Raw genomic sequence first — 19464 nt, 5'->3', positions numbered from 1 at the left:
ACATCTCTCACTCCCACTCTCCCTTTCTTGTCATTCACTCTCTCTGTCCCTCTCGCTGCTCATAACCCTCCCCATATCCACCCACACCTTCTCAATCAAATTAGCATATCAATTCAGCTTTGGGTTTTTCTTTTAAATCAGCGGGAGCAGGAGCAGCCGACCAGCCTGCCTGGCTACTGTACAGCCCACGTACGCCGCAGCTCGTTGCTGCTCGGCTCATGTTACATCTCCACACTGACAGACTCCATCCCTCTCTCTGTCTGCCTGTTTTCTATCTACTCTCCTCTTGTTATCGTCGCTCCATTTCTCACAAGCAACGGCCGATATGTGCTCAGCGATGTACCATATTTTTCTTTTGGTGATGAGGTTGGGAGATTTGGGGTTTTGTCATGATCTCAAGTGATTTCTTCCATTCTCAGTTTCCTTTTTAAAAAGTATTTCCAACAAAAAAATCTCCTCTTCCCAACTCAAGTGCTTTCTTTTGTGGCAGGAAGGATCCATACTGGTACACATTAGTGTAATTCTGGCATATTGAGAACAGAAGCAGGACAGGTGAAAGAAAATATGAGCTGCGTTCAAGTTTTTCATAATGAATACCCACAAGGCCCTGTCTGTTGCTCCGTTGTGGAGTGTTTTGAGGAAGTTTACTTTTTATTTACCTATTAGAGGACGCAATGACTCACTAATGCAATGCTCTATGTATAGTTTGTTTTGAATCGTGTCAGCTCTCTTATGGCTTTGGGAGTGTTACATAACTGTCTTCCTGCTGGATCACATAGGCTAAGGCCCCATTCAATTAACGATGGCTGTCTGAGTGCCAAGAGTAAGATGTGTCCTCACGGTGGAGCTTACATCACATGTTTCAATCTGGGACTGTGCTGTTTGTACGCACCGTGACGCGCGGGATGATTACTAATTACCAGAAAAAATGATGAAAAACAAACAACATACATCAAATCCCTGTGTGTGTGCGCGACACGGTTATGGTGAGGCTTTACGAGTAAAAAGAGAAGAAAGGAAAACTACATTACCTTGTTGACAATATCAGGAATTATGAACTCATTATCTATGGATTCTCTATTGATGTGTATTCTCTATTAATGAATATTCCTGAATAAAACACTGTAATGTAACTCAGTTGATGTGACAGTTTGCAGCCGTTTCAGTCTGATAATGTGTTTGGAGCTAGATTCCTGACACTGACAGAATTTTCTTGGGTTGACAACACTCTAAATCAGCCATCGATGGAATCTGGGGCTACAATTTCAGATGGATGAAATTTCACAGGCTTTCTCTCATGTCTGTCAACATTTGTTGGGGAAAGTCCAAATTTGCCCTCTCTGTTGGGCCTTTAGCTATTGTCTGTTTGGGAGGAAAGTTATGTTTCTATCTATCCATCAACGTCATGTTCAGTTGACAAAAACGGAGTATCAGACTTACGGTTGTTAGGAGCTGCAACAATAAAACAACTGACTGACAAGTCAAATCAAAAGAAAATTAATTGCCAGCTTTTTAACAACTGAGTAACTGTTCCAGTAATTTTACAAACAAAAATGTCAACCATTGGTTGATTCCAGTCTCTTTAAGGTATTATTGACAACATTCAGCCATTAAATGTGGCATTCCGTCTCCTCACTTCCATTTCATTCACATGACAACACAGTAAGCTAACATTGCTATAGTAAGCTAGCCAAGGTTATCAAACATTATCACTGCGAAATCTAGCTAGCATTAACATGGTTAACGTTAACCAGCTAAGATCAAGGCAGAACAGTATGCTGGGCACACACTATAGAACTCAGCCATTCTTGTGTTTTTTTTCCACAAACTGGCAACTACCAAACTACTGACAAAACACTGATACCACGCGACGGCAACAATGTTTAACTATTGGCTGACAAACCTTGTTAGAGGCCGGAACCAACTGTTTGAATTCCTACACAAACATAAAATAAACAATTCCTTTGAAACCGCCAAACATTTTAAATATCTGATTCACCATCATAATAGTGTTTTTTAAGGAAAAGAGATACTTTAATTGTGCACTTTTCTACAAGCTCTGTAGATGTCTTTTTTGTTTTTTTTAAAGATGTGTCTACAAAAAAATATGCCCTTTAAATCTAAGCATATAATGGTTTTCTTTATGTAAATGAAGAGCCTTGTTTTGGACAAAATAAGTCATTTGAAGAAGTCACCTTGTTCTTGGAAGTTTTGTCAAGCATTTCTTTTTACAATTTTTGGATATTTCAAAGACTAAACAATTGATCAATAAAAAGTGAAACACTTCTGCATATTTATCGATAATCATGTTGCAGACCTGCTGTTGACTGAGGAAATATGAACAACAACCTGTACAGCTGTGTCAGTCTCATCCACTCTAATGGATAGGAAGATGATGTCTTCCTCCTAAATTCCGCCCACAGCGCTCTGATTGTTTCATTAACCGAGGAAACAGTCGTCAAACGAGTGAAACACCAACCCATTTGAGTTAAAAATAGATTTGGGTCTGGAACCAGGCTACAAAGCTACAATGGGACCATCATCCCCCAGCATCTCCTCCTCTCTCCCTAGTTTGCATGCCGTCATGTCTCTCTCTCCCTCATGTGTTTGTTTGTGTCTCTTATCTGTGTGAATGCTGCGCTGCCTCCTCTGTGTTTGTGTGCCCTGTCCTCTTTTCCAGTTCTCCCTGGTGGCGAGGAGGTTGTGTGGCTCAGATCCTACCTAACATCGTCCTGGATCCACTGAATTCATATTTGTTCAACAATCCACATATATCTATTTTTTTGACATTATTATATGCTGTGTTGGTATCCATTGCATTTCTGTCTGTCTGGGTAGAGTGATCCCTCTTCTGAGGTTTGCTTCCCTGTTAAAAAGTGCTTTGGGTGGAGTTTTATCTCCTTATCAAAATCGAGGGACTAAGAACAGCGGGTGCAGTTTGCTGTACAGATGGTAAAGCCCTCTGAGGCAAAAATTGTGATTTGAGATATTGAGCTCTATAAATAAAATGTACTCGTTGCACTGTATTACCATAATGCTCAAAATCAACTGGCTGTTTCTATTCGTCTGTTTTCTTTTGTTTTTCTACTTGAGTTGTGAAGCACCACTTCATAGCTCAGCTCAAACTGTGTTTTTCATTCACACTTTATATTTCTGCGCTTGAACATTTGTAACACTGACACATAGCTGCACCTTTCTGTAGTTTTATACGCACTTATATGCTCGTATGGATACGCTTTTTTTACATTGCACCTCTCTTTCCTTTCCTTTCTTTTCTTTTTTTCATTTATAACACGCAACTTGAACATAGAAATGTTTTTCAGGCTGAATAAAGCCTTATCCTACTTTACCTTTTATCTAATGTCAGATCACTTATAGCAAGCTGCACAGCGGGTGTGAATCAGCTGTGAGTAGTTTTTCCAAACAAAACATTACATTGTCTCTAAATTAACCTATCCAGCGGAAACCATACTTTCAGCCAGCGGCGGCAAGCAGCGCAAGTATGACAAGATATCTGTAAATAATTGCTTTCAGTGACATCCAGATTATAATTATGATTGTGTCATCTCCTACGCTGTCTGTCTGCTCTCCGCTGCAGCCAGAGCTATGGAAGTTGACAGGGAAACGGCTTTGTATCTCGTCGGACAGGTCCTGCCATCAAGTGTTTTCGAGAGAAAATAAAAGAAAGACAGAGAGAAAGTTGTTTATAGGAGAACATCGGTTACAGTGCTGCGCTCTGTTCTCTGCATCCCTCTTCTCAACCCCCCCGTTCGTCTTTCATTTATTTCTTTGCTCTTTTTTTTCTCACTCCGTCAGTTCCCCTCTCTCTCTACCTCTACCATCTCTTGCTTGCAGTCCTCTTTCTTCTCCCTCTCGCCTCTGTCTGCTGCCGTCACAGATTTCTTCCTCCCTCGCCTGAAATATGAATATTTTAGAGCTAAGAAGCTTAAAGGGAACAATGAAATGGCCCCGAAGTTAAATTATACTCCATTTCCAGAGTCACAGAAGAGGGACTTTTCTGAGTGATGAGCGCACCGGTGCCACGTGGGTGTGTCTTTCTCTTTTTCACACACACATAAGCTTGTTGTCTCCCGCTTTTATGTCGAATTGTGATATTCCCACAGATCTTGCTCCTAGAACTGCTAAACCTGGCAGCAGCACTATAACTGATCAACTGATCTCCCTTCAGCGATCACAATGTGCACATGACACCTGGGTTAGAAAGAGTTGAAGTTCTTCGGGGCTAACATGTCTAAACGCTGTTTGTATCACTTAAGGAAAAGGAAGGGGGAGGCTGAATGAGACTAATTTGCATGCTTTTGGAGGCAGTTTGTTTTAGGGCTTTGTTAACAGAGTAAACAAAAGCCGTGTGATATAAGAGAAGAGTTGGGGGTGGGTTTTTGTCTTACAATTAGATGAGTCGCCCCAGTGTGGGCGTTGTATAAGGGAAACTAAACATTCTGCTTTACCAAACATTTCCTGCTGTAAAAACAATAAACTGGGAGAAAACGTTTCGATCTGTGATGGTTACTCTCACGGCACTGAATCAAGAGCAAGGCCAAAGCTGAATATATACAAACACGGCCTTGAGGGCTCAACAGAAGTGTTTCCTAAACTGCAAAACCCACATTTTAATGTGTCTGCAATCTCGAGGAAAAATGGCCATATTCCTTTGAAATCTGTGTTGGGGATAAAGTGCTCACCAGCAAGTCAGAGATAACACTGGTGGAAAAACACACCTTATCTTGGAAAGAAAAAAACCCTGCAGAAAATACAGCCTGTACGTTGCTGTGGGGGATCGTAGCGCATGTTGTTCGCTGAAGAGGTTTGCATGTGATTCCAGTCGACATGAACGGCATTAACTCAGACAGATTTTTATTTTGAAGGAAGGGTGTTGTTTTAACCCTTTTCTCCTTCCCTCATCTGAATTTCATTCCAAAAGAAAAGTACAAAAGTGGACGATCCTTCCCTCACTTGAGTATTCACACCTGAAAATGGCATTAACATTGTCAAAATATTAACAACAAAGAGCCTTTTAGCCTTTTATTCAATTTAGCAGTGCAGCTGCTGGCAGAGGCAGCAGGAGATAGAGGGTTGACGATGGAATATTAGTAAGCAAAATTCATTCAGTTGGGGACACTGTCATTTAAATAAAACTGAGCGACTGAAAAAAGAGAGAAAGTCATTTAGATGGAATTTAGAAATAATAGCAGAGAAATTTGAAGCAGCTGCTTCATTGTGCAAGTTTGAGGAAAATTAGTGTGGATTTTTAGAGGAGGATAAATTACTTTCTGAAGGTTATTTCTTTGTGCTCAAAGGGCAAGGGATGAAGTGAGAGAGCAAGCCCTCTTTAATAGCTCCAGCTGGGAGAAGAGAAGCTCTACACAGCAAATGGGTCTTGACCCTGTAATCACTGAGTAGGGACTTCATAAACGGTCGAGACGAGGCTTAGTGCCACTGATCAATAAGAGGGTCAGGAGACCAAAGGGATTCTGTAGCCTGTTACCTACTAGCAGTATTGTAATATGGGATGCCGTCCACATCCAACACCACAGAACGTCTTTGAGACAGGCAAGGGTTACAACATTTGGGTTTTGGGCTGTTGGTCGAAAACACTAATTTGAACATGTACTGTAGAGTTTGCGCTGCTTGCAATATATCACCTTCGAAAGAAGGACATTCTTCAGTATTTTCTACCAAACTTTGATATCATACTGTAAATAATTTAAATAAGTTGCAGCCAAACTGTTTTCATCATTTTAAATCGACCCTAAAACCTTTTGATTTACTGAGAATCGTATACAAGGTTGGACATACAAGAAGTCTCTAAATCGACATTTAGACAGCCAGGGACTAAGAACTCATTTGTACCACATGACGTGACACGGTGGTCCTGTTACACTGAGAGTGTAGATGTGGACCGAAATGCATAAATGGTAAGCAGATGGTTCAATAGCAGAACTTTATTTTAAAAAAAGCCTCAGGAACAGGAAAATAGGACAGACAACCCTAACTATTACAGAATTGACAACTGGATTTCATGTGGTGTCGGAATAATTCGAAAACCATATTTGTGAATGCCCTCGTAGGGTGACACCTTGGAAAGTCAGAGAAAAACTTTGGTACATGAATTGGCAATTTGATGTCAAATGGTGTACAAAAGTAAACAATGGATGATGGTAACATGCCTATTTGTGAAATATAATTCATGTCTTACATGATCTGTTTCTTTTGCATTTCCTTGTCACCCACGCAGCTGTCAAAGTGTTGTTTAAAACCCACCCACATTCCAACTTCCAACCTCAACACACCAAAGTCTAAAGAACTACTTCTGAACTCGTAAAGAGGGACAATCCAAGAGAAAACATGAATGCAGCATTAAATACAATCTGAAGTGACGAGGGGAAGAGGTGCAGGTGGCGAGGCGGAGGGGCACAGCTGAGGGGAATGAGGTGAAGAGACAGGAGGATAGGAGGGGAGCCGAGGGGAAAGCGCTGGGAACAGCGCAGGGCTAACGAGGCTGATGCAGGGCGGGTGTGGAGGGAAAAACAGGTTGGGGAGGAGCACAAAAACACAGAGGGCAAACACAGAGCGAGCTACTGCACATGACACACATTAAAAAAACAAAAGGCAAGATTCCGTTCCGTTCCATTCCGTTTTCTTTTCCGCTTATCCGTGAGGGTTGCGGGATGTTGCCGCTTTTTCCCCCTAAGGGGTTGCGGGGCTTACTGGGGCCAAATCCAGTTTCACTCTATGGGCGTAGGCCAGGGTTCACCCTGGATGAGTCGCCAGCTCATCGCAGGACCCTTACTGATGGCAGTGGCTGACTTCACAAGGTGCCAACTGCACATCAGGAGCAACGAACCAGTGATCTTCTGATCACCAGTCAACCAGCTCTACCCACTGAGCTACAGCCGCCCCCAAAAGGCAAGATAATTGTTAAAATTTAGGATTGTACTACTGTATGCAAAAGTTGCAGGAATAGTTGCACAGAGAATTATAAAAGAGAGCTTGAGACAGTTCAAACCCTTATTCTGTGAACTCCTCGCGCCAGGCGGGTCGCTTGGTGAAGGGGCTCCGAATGTTTGATGGTCAATTTCAGAAACTTTTAGAAACTGTTGACTCAGCTTCCCTCAATTCCGAATGTTGGTATGAATGTGCTGAAGCAGTTCTAACATCCGACAAGCACTTCGGCTAGAGATTTACTTACTGACGTCGTAATGGTGTATCAGAAAAACTCTCTATTTGCAACCTACGACACTACATGTAGTACACTTTCTTATTGTCAGCCCACTGTGACATATGTGTACTAGCTCAAAAATGGAACAAAAGAAGCTGCAGTTCATGCAGCCCTACACTTCTCAGTGATGGGGAAAAGTGACTGAAGTGATTTGAGACCCATCCTAAAGCTCTCCACTTAAACCATTTCTAAAAGATGCTCTACCGATTCTGTCAAGGGAAGGAAGTGACCTCACAGACGTATGGAGTCTAAACAGATTCAATGGCACACATCTGGATGAAACCTGAATAACACAGCTATTACGTTCCATCATCGTCTCACTTAGGGCAAAATGTCTTCATGTTTATGTGAGACTGCAGTGATGGGTTCAGTTAAGATATACATCAGACAAATAAGTTAAACAATTCAGTGGCACACAGGCCAATTACATCTTCTCTAACTTATCATGACGATATGATTTTTAATATTCCTTCTCATGTCTGATCACCCAAATTGTCTCACGCTATATTCGATTATCTGTGTGTGCCCTGTCTTTGATAGCTGCCTATTTGTGAGTGCGCACATATGCAAACACACAAAGGGTTACAGAGGGTATGCGGCACCTGTGTGTGTATTTCTGTTCTGTTTCGGATACTTGTGCCTCCTCAGGAATTTGAGACATCCCAAATAATTCCCTAAATTATTAGGATATTCATCTAGTAATAAAATGCAGAAACACATCAGAAGATAGGGTTATGTTCCATCTGATATTAGGGTTTTATTAGGCAGGGTTTGCAGGGGACAGACACACATATTGTATTGTATTTCTCAACTTGCGAATTATTCTGTTGGTCTTAATATTCACTTCGGCTCTGCTTGGAGTGGTGGACTCTTGGGTGAAAAACATACTGAACTTAACATCCCTAACTTTATGAGACATGCCCATAAACATGAGTTTGAACTGATAACATTTTTTTGACCGCAACAGAAAATCTGCATTAGCTCTGCTTAGCAGTCAAGATCCTGTGTTTGGCATTCTCTTCAGTTTGTTAATCTGTATATTTTAATTTAGTACACAGCATTTAGATCCAGACTTTTGGGCGATATACAAAGTTTGATATTAAAATATTGTCATGCCCGAATATCGCAATACACCATTAAAGACGTTTGGGTGGAGAGTCAGGTTTTTATTCAAATATTTACACTATAAGTGTAACAGTGTAATATATCTAGCTAGACCATTATATTAAATAATATTTAATATTGACCATAGCCTTCTTATAGAGAGTTCAATTAGTCTGAGGTCTAATTGACCTAAAACATTATGTCACTGTTTTGGCAAACATGCATTTAGCGTCAGCTTAATTCACTTTAACAGCTAAATGCTCAGTCATGGAATTTGTCTTGGAATAAAGTGAGAAGGCACATTCTGCATAGGTGTGTACTGCATATTTTTTGGCAAAAAGATCCAGATGTTTTTTCATGTATTGTTAATGTAACATGAAAATGACTATTTGCCCATGTAATGTGATAAGAAAACCTGTGTTGTGCAAGCCAAAAATGTGGGAAAAGGTAGGTCTTCAAACTTTTTATATTTTCTATTTTTTTATTAATGGTTTACTTAGGAATAATTACTATTTTTAAATACTGCAGCATTGGGTTCTCTGGGAACCCTTACAATAAAGAAGTCAAGGCCATATCAAACCAACAAGGGGTTAAATTCAAAGAGTCAGACTCAAACTGCATTTGTAACAGGCAAGAGTATGAACAAAGATGATCTTTGTTATTGACTGAGAAGAAATTACTGGTGGCCCTATTATTTCTGGTTAAATGTGTCCTCTTCTTAGCTCTTGCCTTTGAATGTCTTCCATTATTCAATAAAATATGACAAGCTGGAAGCACTAATAGCTATAAAAGCCTTCCTATAATCAAAGATAAAAACACCTGGGCTTGGTGCTTCATTGCTTTAGCAAGGTAGATTTTCTTTGTCTGTGTTGCAGCATTAAAACCGTCAGCTCGTCAATAACTTTTCCTGTCAGTACTTTGTGAAATCAATGTGTAGGCTGTTGTAAAAGATAATAATAACTCTACAGATGGCAACTGTCATCTCCAGGGGTGTGTGTGAGTGTGTGAGAGGGAAAGAGCAGGAGAGTGTGAGAGAGAGAAAGCAGGTGAAATTATGTCCCACATGAGTTTTGTCAGAGCCAATTACCAAGTGAGTTACACAACTCTGGCATGTGTCTCTTAGCTTTGAAAATGAACAAACAAAAGAAAAATGCTTCCCCGGGTTTTTGTGACTATTAAACATCTGTCAGATAGTCAGGGAGAGGATGCCAGTTGGCTGTTAACTTGTCGTTTTCCGTGTTTCAACCAACTGATAACACAGCAGTCAGGACACTGACCTACACATGTGTGTGTCCATGTGCGTGTGCATTGTGTGTGTGTGTGTGTGTGTGTGTGTGTGTGTGTGTGTGTGTGTGTGTGTGCATGCGTATGTGTTGCTACCCACACAGTGGATGTTAGCTCCCCCATATTGCGGGTGAGTCATCCATGGCAAGAAACAGTGGCAGCATCATTAGCATGCCGCTCTCATCCTCCCACTCCCCTACTCCTTAACAGATTTTAACTGGCACAGCGCTTCCACCGATAAATCACTGTTGCCCTACTGCTGAAACACTCCCATAATTCACAACCAAAAATATTAAGGCAAACACACACACATACTGCTGCCTCCCTATTCCCCTTCCCATTTCATACCTCTTGTCCCTAAGCATAACATATCTCATGTCACTTTCATCCACTGCACATATTACACCGCCATGAGCACATCACTGCTTCCACTTGGAAAGGCTGGTACAGTCCAACAACGAGTCCCAGCAGGTCAAACATGCAATTTCATAACTTTAACTTTAGAATCATAACTTTAAAGAATAAGGCTGGTATTATTATATATTTATCATTCTTTTCAAGAAAATTGCATGGAAAGACCAAACCTAAAATTCTTTAATCCATCCAAGCCCGCTTTTTACTTAATGAATAAGGTAAACCAGGTCACAAATATATTATTCCATTTATTTAAAATGCCTTCATAGATTCCCAAAACTTCTGTCCCTTCTAGTTTTTAGAAGTTACTCAAACTGGAAGAAACAATACATTTATTTAGTACTACTTTCAGCTAAGAAATAATAAACATTTCGGTCAGAAAACAATGGAGCTCTGTGCCACAGAGGACAAAACAATGGATGAGGTTTTGGCTACACAGACAATACTTGTTAGTAGGACCAATTCATTGTCTGTTATGGCCTTTTTATGGGATGTGATGACAAAAGTACTGAATCTAGGCAGCAGTGTTCTTTATTTAACCTTAGCAAAATAGCTGTAACACAAAATAGTGTGACGAGTGAACCAAATGAATGCTTTAGAAGCAATATCAGCAGCCAGCTCCACCAGGCCCAGGCCCAGGCTCCAGCAGCAGCCAGCTCCACCAGGCCCAGGCTCCAGCAGCAGCCAGCTTCCACCAGGCCCAGGCCCAGGCTCCAGCAGCAGCCAGCTCCACCAGGCCCAGGCTCCAGCAGCAGCCAGCTTTCACCAGGCCCAGGCCCAGGCTCCAGCAGCAGCCAGCTCCACCAGGCCCAGGCTCCAGCAGCAGCCAGCTTCCACCAGGCCCAGGCTCCAGCAGCAGCCAGCTCTCCATCAGGCTAGGCTCAGGCCCAGGCCTAGGATACAGTAGCAGCCAGCTCTCCACCTGGCCAGGCCAGGCCCACCAGCCAGTCTTCCATCACCCTGCTACCAGCTGGCCCAGGTAACTGCTTTAGTGGAAGGCTTACTATTTATTTGTCTATTTTTACAACAAAATGCCACCTAAGAAAAGTGAAGAAGACCTCATTTCTCTCTCAGTTGTACGTGAGCTCTTGGACCAGCAGAAGTCATATTACAAGGACCTTATCACACAACAAGAGAATAGCTTCAAGGGTTTTGTACAAATGATAAATGACTCAAACAATAAGCGTTATGATGATTTGTCTAGAGAAATGCAGGAGGTCAAAAGGAGCCTTGAATTTTCTCAAAGGGAAGTGGACGAATTGAAGGCCACACTCAAATATGTAACCACTGATGCTGTTAAACATCTTCAATCCAACATTGAGGCTCTTCAAGCTGATAACAAACACTGGTTGGACAAAATGGAGTATCTAGAAAATCAGTCTAGAAGAAACAACATTGTCATTGATGGTATCCCAGAATCACCTGACGAAAGCTGGGCTGACTCTGAAAAGAAATTTAGAGGAATTTTAAGTGAAAAAATGAAAATCGACCAAAAACTTATTGAAATAGAAAGAGCACACCGTATTGGAAGGCCATCAAATGATGTCGAGGGCAAAAGGCCAAGATCCATGATAGTGAAGTTATGTAGGTACAAAGATAGGCAAGTAATCCTCTCAAAAGCAAACCATCTAAAAGGTACTAACATCTATGTGAATGAAGACTTCACGGATGCTGTGCGCCAAAAACGCAAAGAACTGCTACCTGAGATGAGAGCTGCAAGAGCAAGAGGAGAATGGGCCTATCTTAAATATGACAGACTCATTGTACAGCCCAGGAGAGAAAAGCCAAATAATTAGTGGTAGTAATACGTCACCTAAGGTTTTTGTAAACCATGTATCCACCTGTTTTAAATAATTTATGGCTAAACAAGCCCAGTGTTCATATGATGAAAGGGGAAATAATTCAAATTATGCCCTGGCTAATGTCCTAACTAATCATGATCTTAATTTACAGCAGCTTCAAAATGATGATAAGGTCTACAATGATTTATTTAATCCTGATTCATTTTTGCCTTTAAATAATGTATCCATAAATGCTGATTCGTATGATACAGCTTATTGCTCATCTTCATGTGATTATTTCTCGGAAAAACATTTTAATTCTTTTATTTCAACCTACAGAGAATCCAACATCTTTTCTACTCTACATCTGAATATAAGAAGTCTCCCTAAAAATTATGACAATTTCTATCATTATCTTTCATCATTAAATCACGTCTTCTCAATTATTGCATTAACTGAAACATGGCTCACAGAGGATATTAACTCCCTATTTGAAATTGCTGGCTATTCAGCCACACACAGATGTAGAGGAAGTAGAGGTGGTGGAGTTTCTCTATATGTTCGTAAGGGTCTTGATTTTAAACAAAGAACTGATCTTGAAGTGAAGTTTCAAGACTGCAACAGTGAAGCTGTTTTTCTAGAGGTTCAAACTGTTGTCCTGAAAGAGAAAAAAAAAGTGATTATAGGTTGTATATATCGTCCTCCAAATACCAACATCAACGAGTTCAAAGAAGGTCTGCTAGAGGTATTGGAACATGTTGACAAGGAGAATAAACCTTGTTATTTACTAGGTGATTTTAATATCAACCTTCTGAATGAGGAAATCAAACAACACATTGATGATTTTATGAACTTACTGTCCTCCAATTATTTCTACCCTTTAATTAACAAGCCCACAAGAATAACTAGTAAATCCTCTACACTGATTGATAACATTTTTACTAATGCATTTTCTAATGTTACTAAATCTGGTATTCTTTATACAGATATCTCAGATCATATGCCGGTTTTTCAGCTTTCTGTCTTGTGTGGTAAATCAAATATGTCTGAACCAAAGAAGATTCCATCTCGCAGGTTCAATGAAAAGAATATCAACACCTTCAGAGAAATGTTGGCAAAATTGTCATGGGAAGCTGTATATGAGGCTCTGAATGTAAATATAGCTTATGATTATTTTTTTACCAAGTTTTATTCTGTTTTTGACCAATGTTTTCCTCATATAAATAACAGTAAAAAAAACACTGCAGGCATGAACAAACCATGGTTTACTACTGACCTTAGAAAATCTGCCTTGAAGAAAAATAAATTGTATAAAAAATACATACAAAGTCCTACTCCTCTAAACTATGCTGCATACAAATCATTTAGGAATAAGTACAATCATTTTCTTAGAAATGCTAAACGGGAGTATTATAGTGACCAATTTAGAAGTTCTATAAATAACATTAGATCTACATGGGACAATCTGAAAGAATTGCTCAATATGAAACATGCATCTTCTCCATCCCCAGCTGAATTCCAGGATGGTGAAGTAAAGATAACAGAGCCACCCCAAATTGCAAATAAATTTAATGACTTTTTTGTGAATGTGGGACCATGTCTTGCAAAACATATTGGTGACACTATTGGTTCTCCCACTGATTTCATAAGTAAAGAGTATGTTTCCATAAATGTTTTTGAGCCTGTAAAGACCACGGAAGTACTTGATATTATTATGAGTCTCAAAAACACCTCTGCTGGCCATGACGAGATTCCTGCCTCATTGATCAAAAAGGTAGCCTCTCTAATCATTGATCCCCTAACATTAATTTTTTCCATGTCCCTTGAATCAGGTATTATCCCTCAAGCCTTCAAAATTGCCAAGGTTATTCCGCTCTTTAAATCAGATGATCCAACTGTATTCTCTAACTATCGTCCCATATCAATATTGCCTTGTTTTTCTAAAATTCTTGAAAAGTTGGTATACAGCAGAATTATGAAACATCTAACTACTAATGATATTTTGTTTGAACATCAGTTTGGGTTTAGGAAAAACTATTCTACGTATATGGCTCTTTTGTTCCTCAGAGAAAAAATCACTGCTGCACTGGAAAAAAATGAATACACTTTAGGCATTTTCTTAGATTTATCAAAGGCTTTTGATACGGTAAATTACGAAATTTTGTTATCAAAAATGTCATGCTATGGTTTTAGAAAACATGTTTTACAATGGATTGCAAATTACCTACACAATAGAGAGCAATTTGTTGTCTTCAGTGGTGTCCAATCACAGCGGGCTGTACTAAAGTGTGGTGTCCCACAAGGGTCCATATTGGGACCCCTGTTGTTTTTGATATATGTTAATGATCTTGTAAATGCATCAAGTTTATTGTCGCCTATTGTTTTCGCTGATGATACAAACCTCCTTGTCACTGACAAGAATTTTGATTCCCTTATTGCTAAAGCTAATACTGGACTTTTCCATTTTTCTTACTGGTTTAAGTTAAATAAGTTATCATTGAATGTCAAAAAGTCAAACTTCATTATTTTCAGAAATAAAAACAAGAATTACAATGCAGATAAAGCTAAAATCTATATCAATGATAGTGTACTTGCGCAAGTTTCATCAGCGAAGTTCTTGGGCATCTACATTGATGAAAAACTTTGCTTTAAGAATCATTGTGAATTTGTTTGTAAAAAGGTTTCAAAATCTTTAGGCATTATAAAAAGGGTAAAACAACATTTGAAAAAAAGTACACTTCTAACCTTGTATTACAGTTTAATCTATTCTCATATCTCATACTGCAATATAATTTGGGCCAGCACCTACTCTTCTTATTTACAAGCAATTCATAGATGTCAGAAATCCTTTGTAAGAATTGCCACCAACTCTTCTTATCTAGCCCCAACAAAACCACTATTTAAACAATTACAACTTCTTACAATTTATGAGGTGAACAAGTACCAAACAGGGGTTCTTATGTATAAAGTAATCTGCCTTCCTGCATCTCTACCTAATTTTTTTCCAAGCTATTTTGAGTTTAACTCACATTATCATACACATTCTACAAGAAGAAAGAATGATTTACATATTCCTTTCTGTAGGACCTCTGTTGCTAAATTCTCATTTGTCTATCAAGGTGCAGTGTTGTGGAATGATATAAAACATTTTTTAGAATCTAGTTTCTCTATAAATACATTTAAAACCAAGTTCAAACAATACCTACAGACCTAGTCACATCTTTACATCATTGGGTTTTAATTGAAATGAATCTGCAATTTTATGGATATTTTCTGTTTGTTGTTTTTTTTTTTTTTTTTTGTTTTTTTTTTTTTTTTTTTGTTTGTTTGTTTTCCCCTTTTTTCTTTTTCTTTTCTTTTTCTATTGATTGATCTGTTTTAGTGATTTTGTATTGAGGGGGAGGATCTTATATAAGCCCTTTGGGTTTCTTTTCCTCTCCTGCACAATTATTTGTCTTTGTATTATTAAACAGAATTCTTGTTTTATCATTGTGCATATAAATAAATAAAAAAATAAAAATAAATATCCATCTCGATCTGGTCACACAGCAACATTGTTTCTTCAGACAGCCACAGACATGAGACAAACGATGATTAAAGACACAGTTTTAAGTGGTCAAAAAAATGCCCGTTTATCATTTAGCAGTCTTTGATGATTCATCTAATGTGTTGGAAATGCTTCTGTTTTGCTAAATCTATGGTGTGTAGGTTGTGCTCTTGACACCATTTAACTTGGTAAGTTAACCACTGTAGTTCATCATGATAAATAGTTGTGACATTTATCTTTGGATTGGGATTACTTCTGTACTCACTAAAATAGAAGGTAATTACTGGAGTCGACACAGTGCAGTTTACAAGCAGAGCAAATTTACATAGATCATGATGATGATGCACTGCAAACATTTGGCTCCTGGAAAATATTATTTACACACACGTAATGATTTAATACAGAAAGGCATTGATATCGATTCTATTCTTCAACATTACATTAACAAAACAGCCAGTGTTAGGTGAGTAAGAGCTAATTTTGAGATGTTATTGTGTTAAATAATCTGTATCTGGCACTACAGCGTATGCATTGACAGTCCAGGATGCAGGCCTAATATCAATCAATAAATGATGTTTGACTCATTTTGCTTGATCAGTAGTTTATCTAACCTAATTCTGTTTGTAATCAAAAGAGCCGTGCCATAGGGACCAGTTGAATTCTCAAATAACTAAGGCTGCATACATGAAATCAAGTGTTGAAGCAATAAGCAGCAGCGTGGGAGTTTCATTTCACGGCCTTTTTGTGTTACATCATGTTACACCATTGAACAACAAAAGAGAAGACGTGGAGCTTTAACCCTCTAACCAGGGCCTTTTCCTGCATTTCCCATTCGCAAACTCTTCTTGCCTTCTTAATTTTTTTCGCAATGTTTTCCTTGTGTTCAGCACACCCTCTTCAACCATCTTAAAAGTCGTCCTTGGAAACTATGAAAGGGCAGGCACTTTCAAAAACATAATTGGCAGGTGATTAACCAATCCGATCAAAAGTAGGATTACTACCAACAGTGGTGCCCATTGGTTAATCAAACTCTGAAACACCTGAAGATGGCTTCTCATGATCAGCAAACAGTCAGTGAATACAATGAATACAGCCGAGGAGATGAGATGACAAAAACAAGGCTTTTGTTGAACAATGCCATATCAGCTGGATGTGTGATTTCCCTTGCCATAGACTCAAAAAGAAAAACTTTATTGTCTGGCATGGCTAACATTCTTGCCATTTGCCCTGACAAAAAGCCTGGTGAGTCCCTTGTCAGTGACTCCAAATAATACAAAACTTACAATAGCTGAGATCCCACCAGTGATTGATGGAGCCTGTCTCACAGTGTTTTTAAGTGTGTCCTGGAGGTCACTTTGTTCGCTTTTTTGATCAGATTCTACAAAGACAATACTTCAACAGGGGAGAAACCGAGGAAAAAAGCAGTGACTTAAAGAGTTTGAGAGTTTGTGAATCTACCTTTCATTCTCATTAAACTGCTGGGCATTCTCTGTCGTGTCTGACTTATAGGGTCTATAACCAGTCCAAGTCTATTTCGTCTAATCATTGGATCGTCAATCATTACGAAGTCCTGCATTTCATGAATATTTGATGTGAGCCCAGTGAATTAAACCCTATTCCTTTGCACTGCCATGGTTGCAGTGGTTACAGGCCTAATTATGATAAGGGGAAGGCACTCAGCTTGCACATTTGGAGGTGTAGCCAAACTGGGTGTCCTTAGAGAATAATGTGCGAGACGCTTCCTATTTCAGAAATGTTCAACCTCCTTTGTCTTTCTGATAGTACCACGTCCACAGGGGCAGTCCTACTTTGAGTGAGTTTTCCTCTTTTAGGACAAATGAAAACTTCCTGGAGCTTTGTTGCCAGATTCTTTTTCCATTCATCAAATCAGCCTACGGCATTTTGTTCTGCCTGCGGCGTGGCATTGGTCCTTCCTTGCTCTTTCTCCTCCTCTTCATTGTCTTCTCTTCTCTCAAGTCTTTTGATCACAAGTCAAAATGTTGCATAATTTCTGACAAGATCTCAGACCCTTTCATCAGGAATGATAGATTTTTACTGAGGAAGTAGGTGAATGGTTGCTACAGGTCATTTGAGGTGATGTAGCCCCTGGCTTCCCTAAATCTTGCGGAAAAGACAGACAACCTTAAAAAATTAATAGTGATAGGTGTTTTAACTGGAGGTCAGAGTGTGTTCAAAAAGGTTCAAGAGCACAGCTGGAATTAGCCTAGTGCTCATTAAAGTGTGCAATTAAAGCTATGGAAAGTAACTCCAGTAGTTCACATGAAAAGCACATCAACTAGGGCACAGCATGTTTAATATATGGGGAAGTGGACTGTAAAGAGAAGCCACACTCTGTGATAGTTTGTGGGGCTAAAAATAGCAATACTTACGGGGAGATTATGTGAAGACCGTATGTCAGACTAGCAGCCAGCATAAAGGATTCGTCTCATGCTGCACTGTACATTCATCCACCGCCCCATTCCTCTTCATTTTCGTCACTCCATTTCTGCCTCGATAACAATTTAAGCACAGACACGCTGGAAAACTGCACACATACACACACGCTGACTCACACGACGGTAAAACCGAGTTGGCGGGTGAGGTGTCAGCATCACTTCAGAGACAGCTTGATGACAATCCAGCTGGAGTCACACTTTTAAAGGTCACGCACAGATCATACACACTCTTTCTTTGTCTGTCTGTCTCTATCTCTCTCTCTCTCACACACACACACACACACACACACGCAAGCACACTTTAATTAAAAGCTGCAATCAAGCTGACTCCTGCATGTATTAACACCTCTCGCAGACATGAGAATGTCGTCATACCACCGAAGTTATAAAAGTCTGGAACATTTAACCAATCTACGTACGCTGGTTCTAAGGATGTTCAATGAGCATGTCACAGAGGAGAAGAAAAAAAAGCTGTGAGAGCTGAAATTTGTGAAAATGAATCATGCTAACATGTCACTTACCTCACAGTGGAAAAGAAAGACAAAGTTGTGGCCCACAGAGTTGTTAGCTTTATCTAATGAAACTTTTATTGCCTTACACACGGATGCTGCCACAACCCACTGCCACCAGTCTACCCAAGTAAATGTCTACACAATGCAAACATCATTTTACTCGCCTATTGTCATGACCTCTGTTTAGTGACTAAAATGATTACATTCCAGTTGCATATCCTACCTAGTAGAGTTAGAGTAAGTGACCAGAGGGTGTGACCAGAGCTAATGAAGTCTGGTCTACTTTGCTGAGCCTGTGAAGACTGTGATTCAAACCCTGAAAAGCTGTAGAAATGGATGGCTTCATAGATAGTACTATTTAAGATTTGTTTTAGACTTCAATCAGGCATATGCGTTATACTAAGGCACACATGAGACAAAGTCGTCCCAGTTTGCTTAGGGACTCTGTGTGTGTAGTTTGATAAGTATTTTGACTTTACTTAAGCACACTACAGAATTTTAGCCCTGATTTTCGACTTGTCAGTGGATTTTGGGGATCGTTGACAAAAAGCCCCAGATCACAGGCTAATCAGTGCATGCCCCCACGGCAACTGTCACCAACTGCTCAATGACGCAACCAGGAGCTAGCCAGCACATCACTGACGCCTGCTGGATATCTTGTAGACTAGATATCTGGGTCGCCAGAGGGGTCAGGTAGCCGGTAATGAGCTATAGCCAATGAGAACAGACACTCTTCTGCTTTCTCCCTCTCCTCTCCTCTCCTTTGCTGTCACCCACGGTAGTTCTCTGAACCCGGTCTTTTTATGCAATTTGTGTGAAGCGGGCACAATATTAGCCTTTACTTTCTGTCAAAATGCATACACACAAGCTTTTCATTGTTTGTAAACGAGTCGTCCTTGCTGAACCACAATATGAGCAGGAAGTTTTCATTGCAAAAGTAATTCTTGCTGTCCACACATCCTAATCCCTTCTTTCGCCTGCATTATTTTCTTTTTCTTCCTTGTTTGTTGGCTGAGTAAAAACACCTTTGACTGTCATTCCCTTGTTACGTCTGATCTGTGTGATCTTGTAATATGACACCACCTGTTGCTGATCAATTGTGTATTGTGTGCAAACCTTAACAACT

General features: G+C 39.7%; 1 protein-coding gene across 1 annotated transcript in view; it reads right to left on the bottom strand.

Annotated features, from left to right (window-relative positions):
• Nucleotides 1-19464, bottom strand: part of nphp4 (nephronophthisis 4) — a 170456-nt gene that overhangs the window by 108647 nt on the left and 42345 nt on the right. The window lies entirely within an intron of this gene.

The sequence above is a fragment of the Sparus aurata genome, chromosome 7, assembly GCF_900880675.1.
Source record: "Sparus aurata chromosome 7, fSpaAur1.1, whole genome shotgun sequence".
In the NCBI taxonomy this organism is placed as follows: domain Eukaryota; kingdom Metazoa; phylum Chordata; class Actinopteri; order Spariformes; family Sparidae; genus Sparus; species Sparus aurata.
This window is presented reverse-complemented; position numbering and strand designations above follow the sequence as displayed.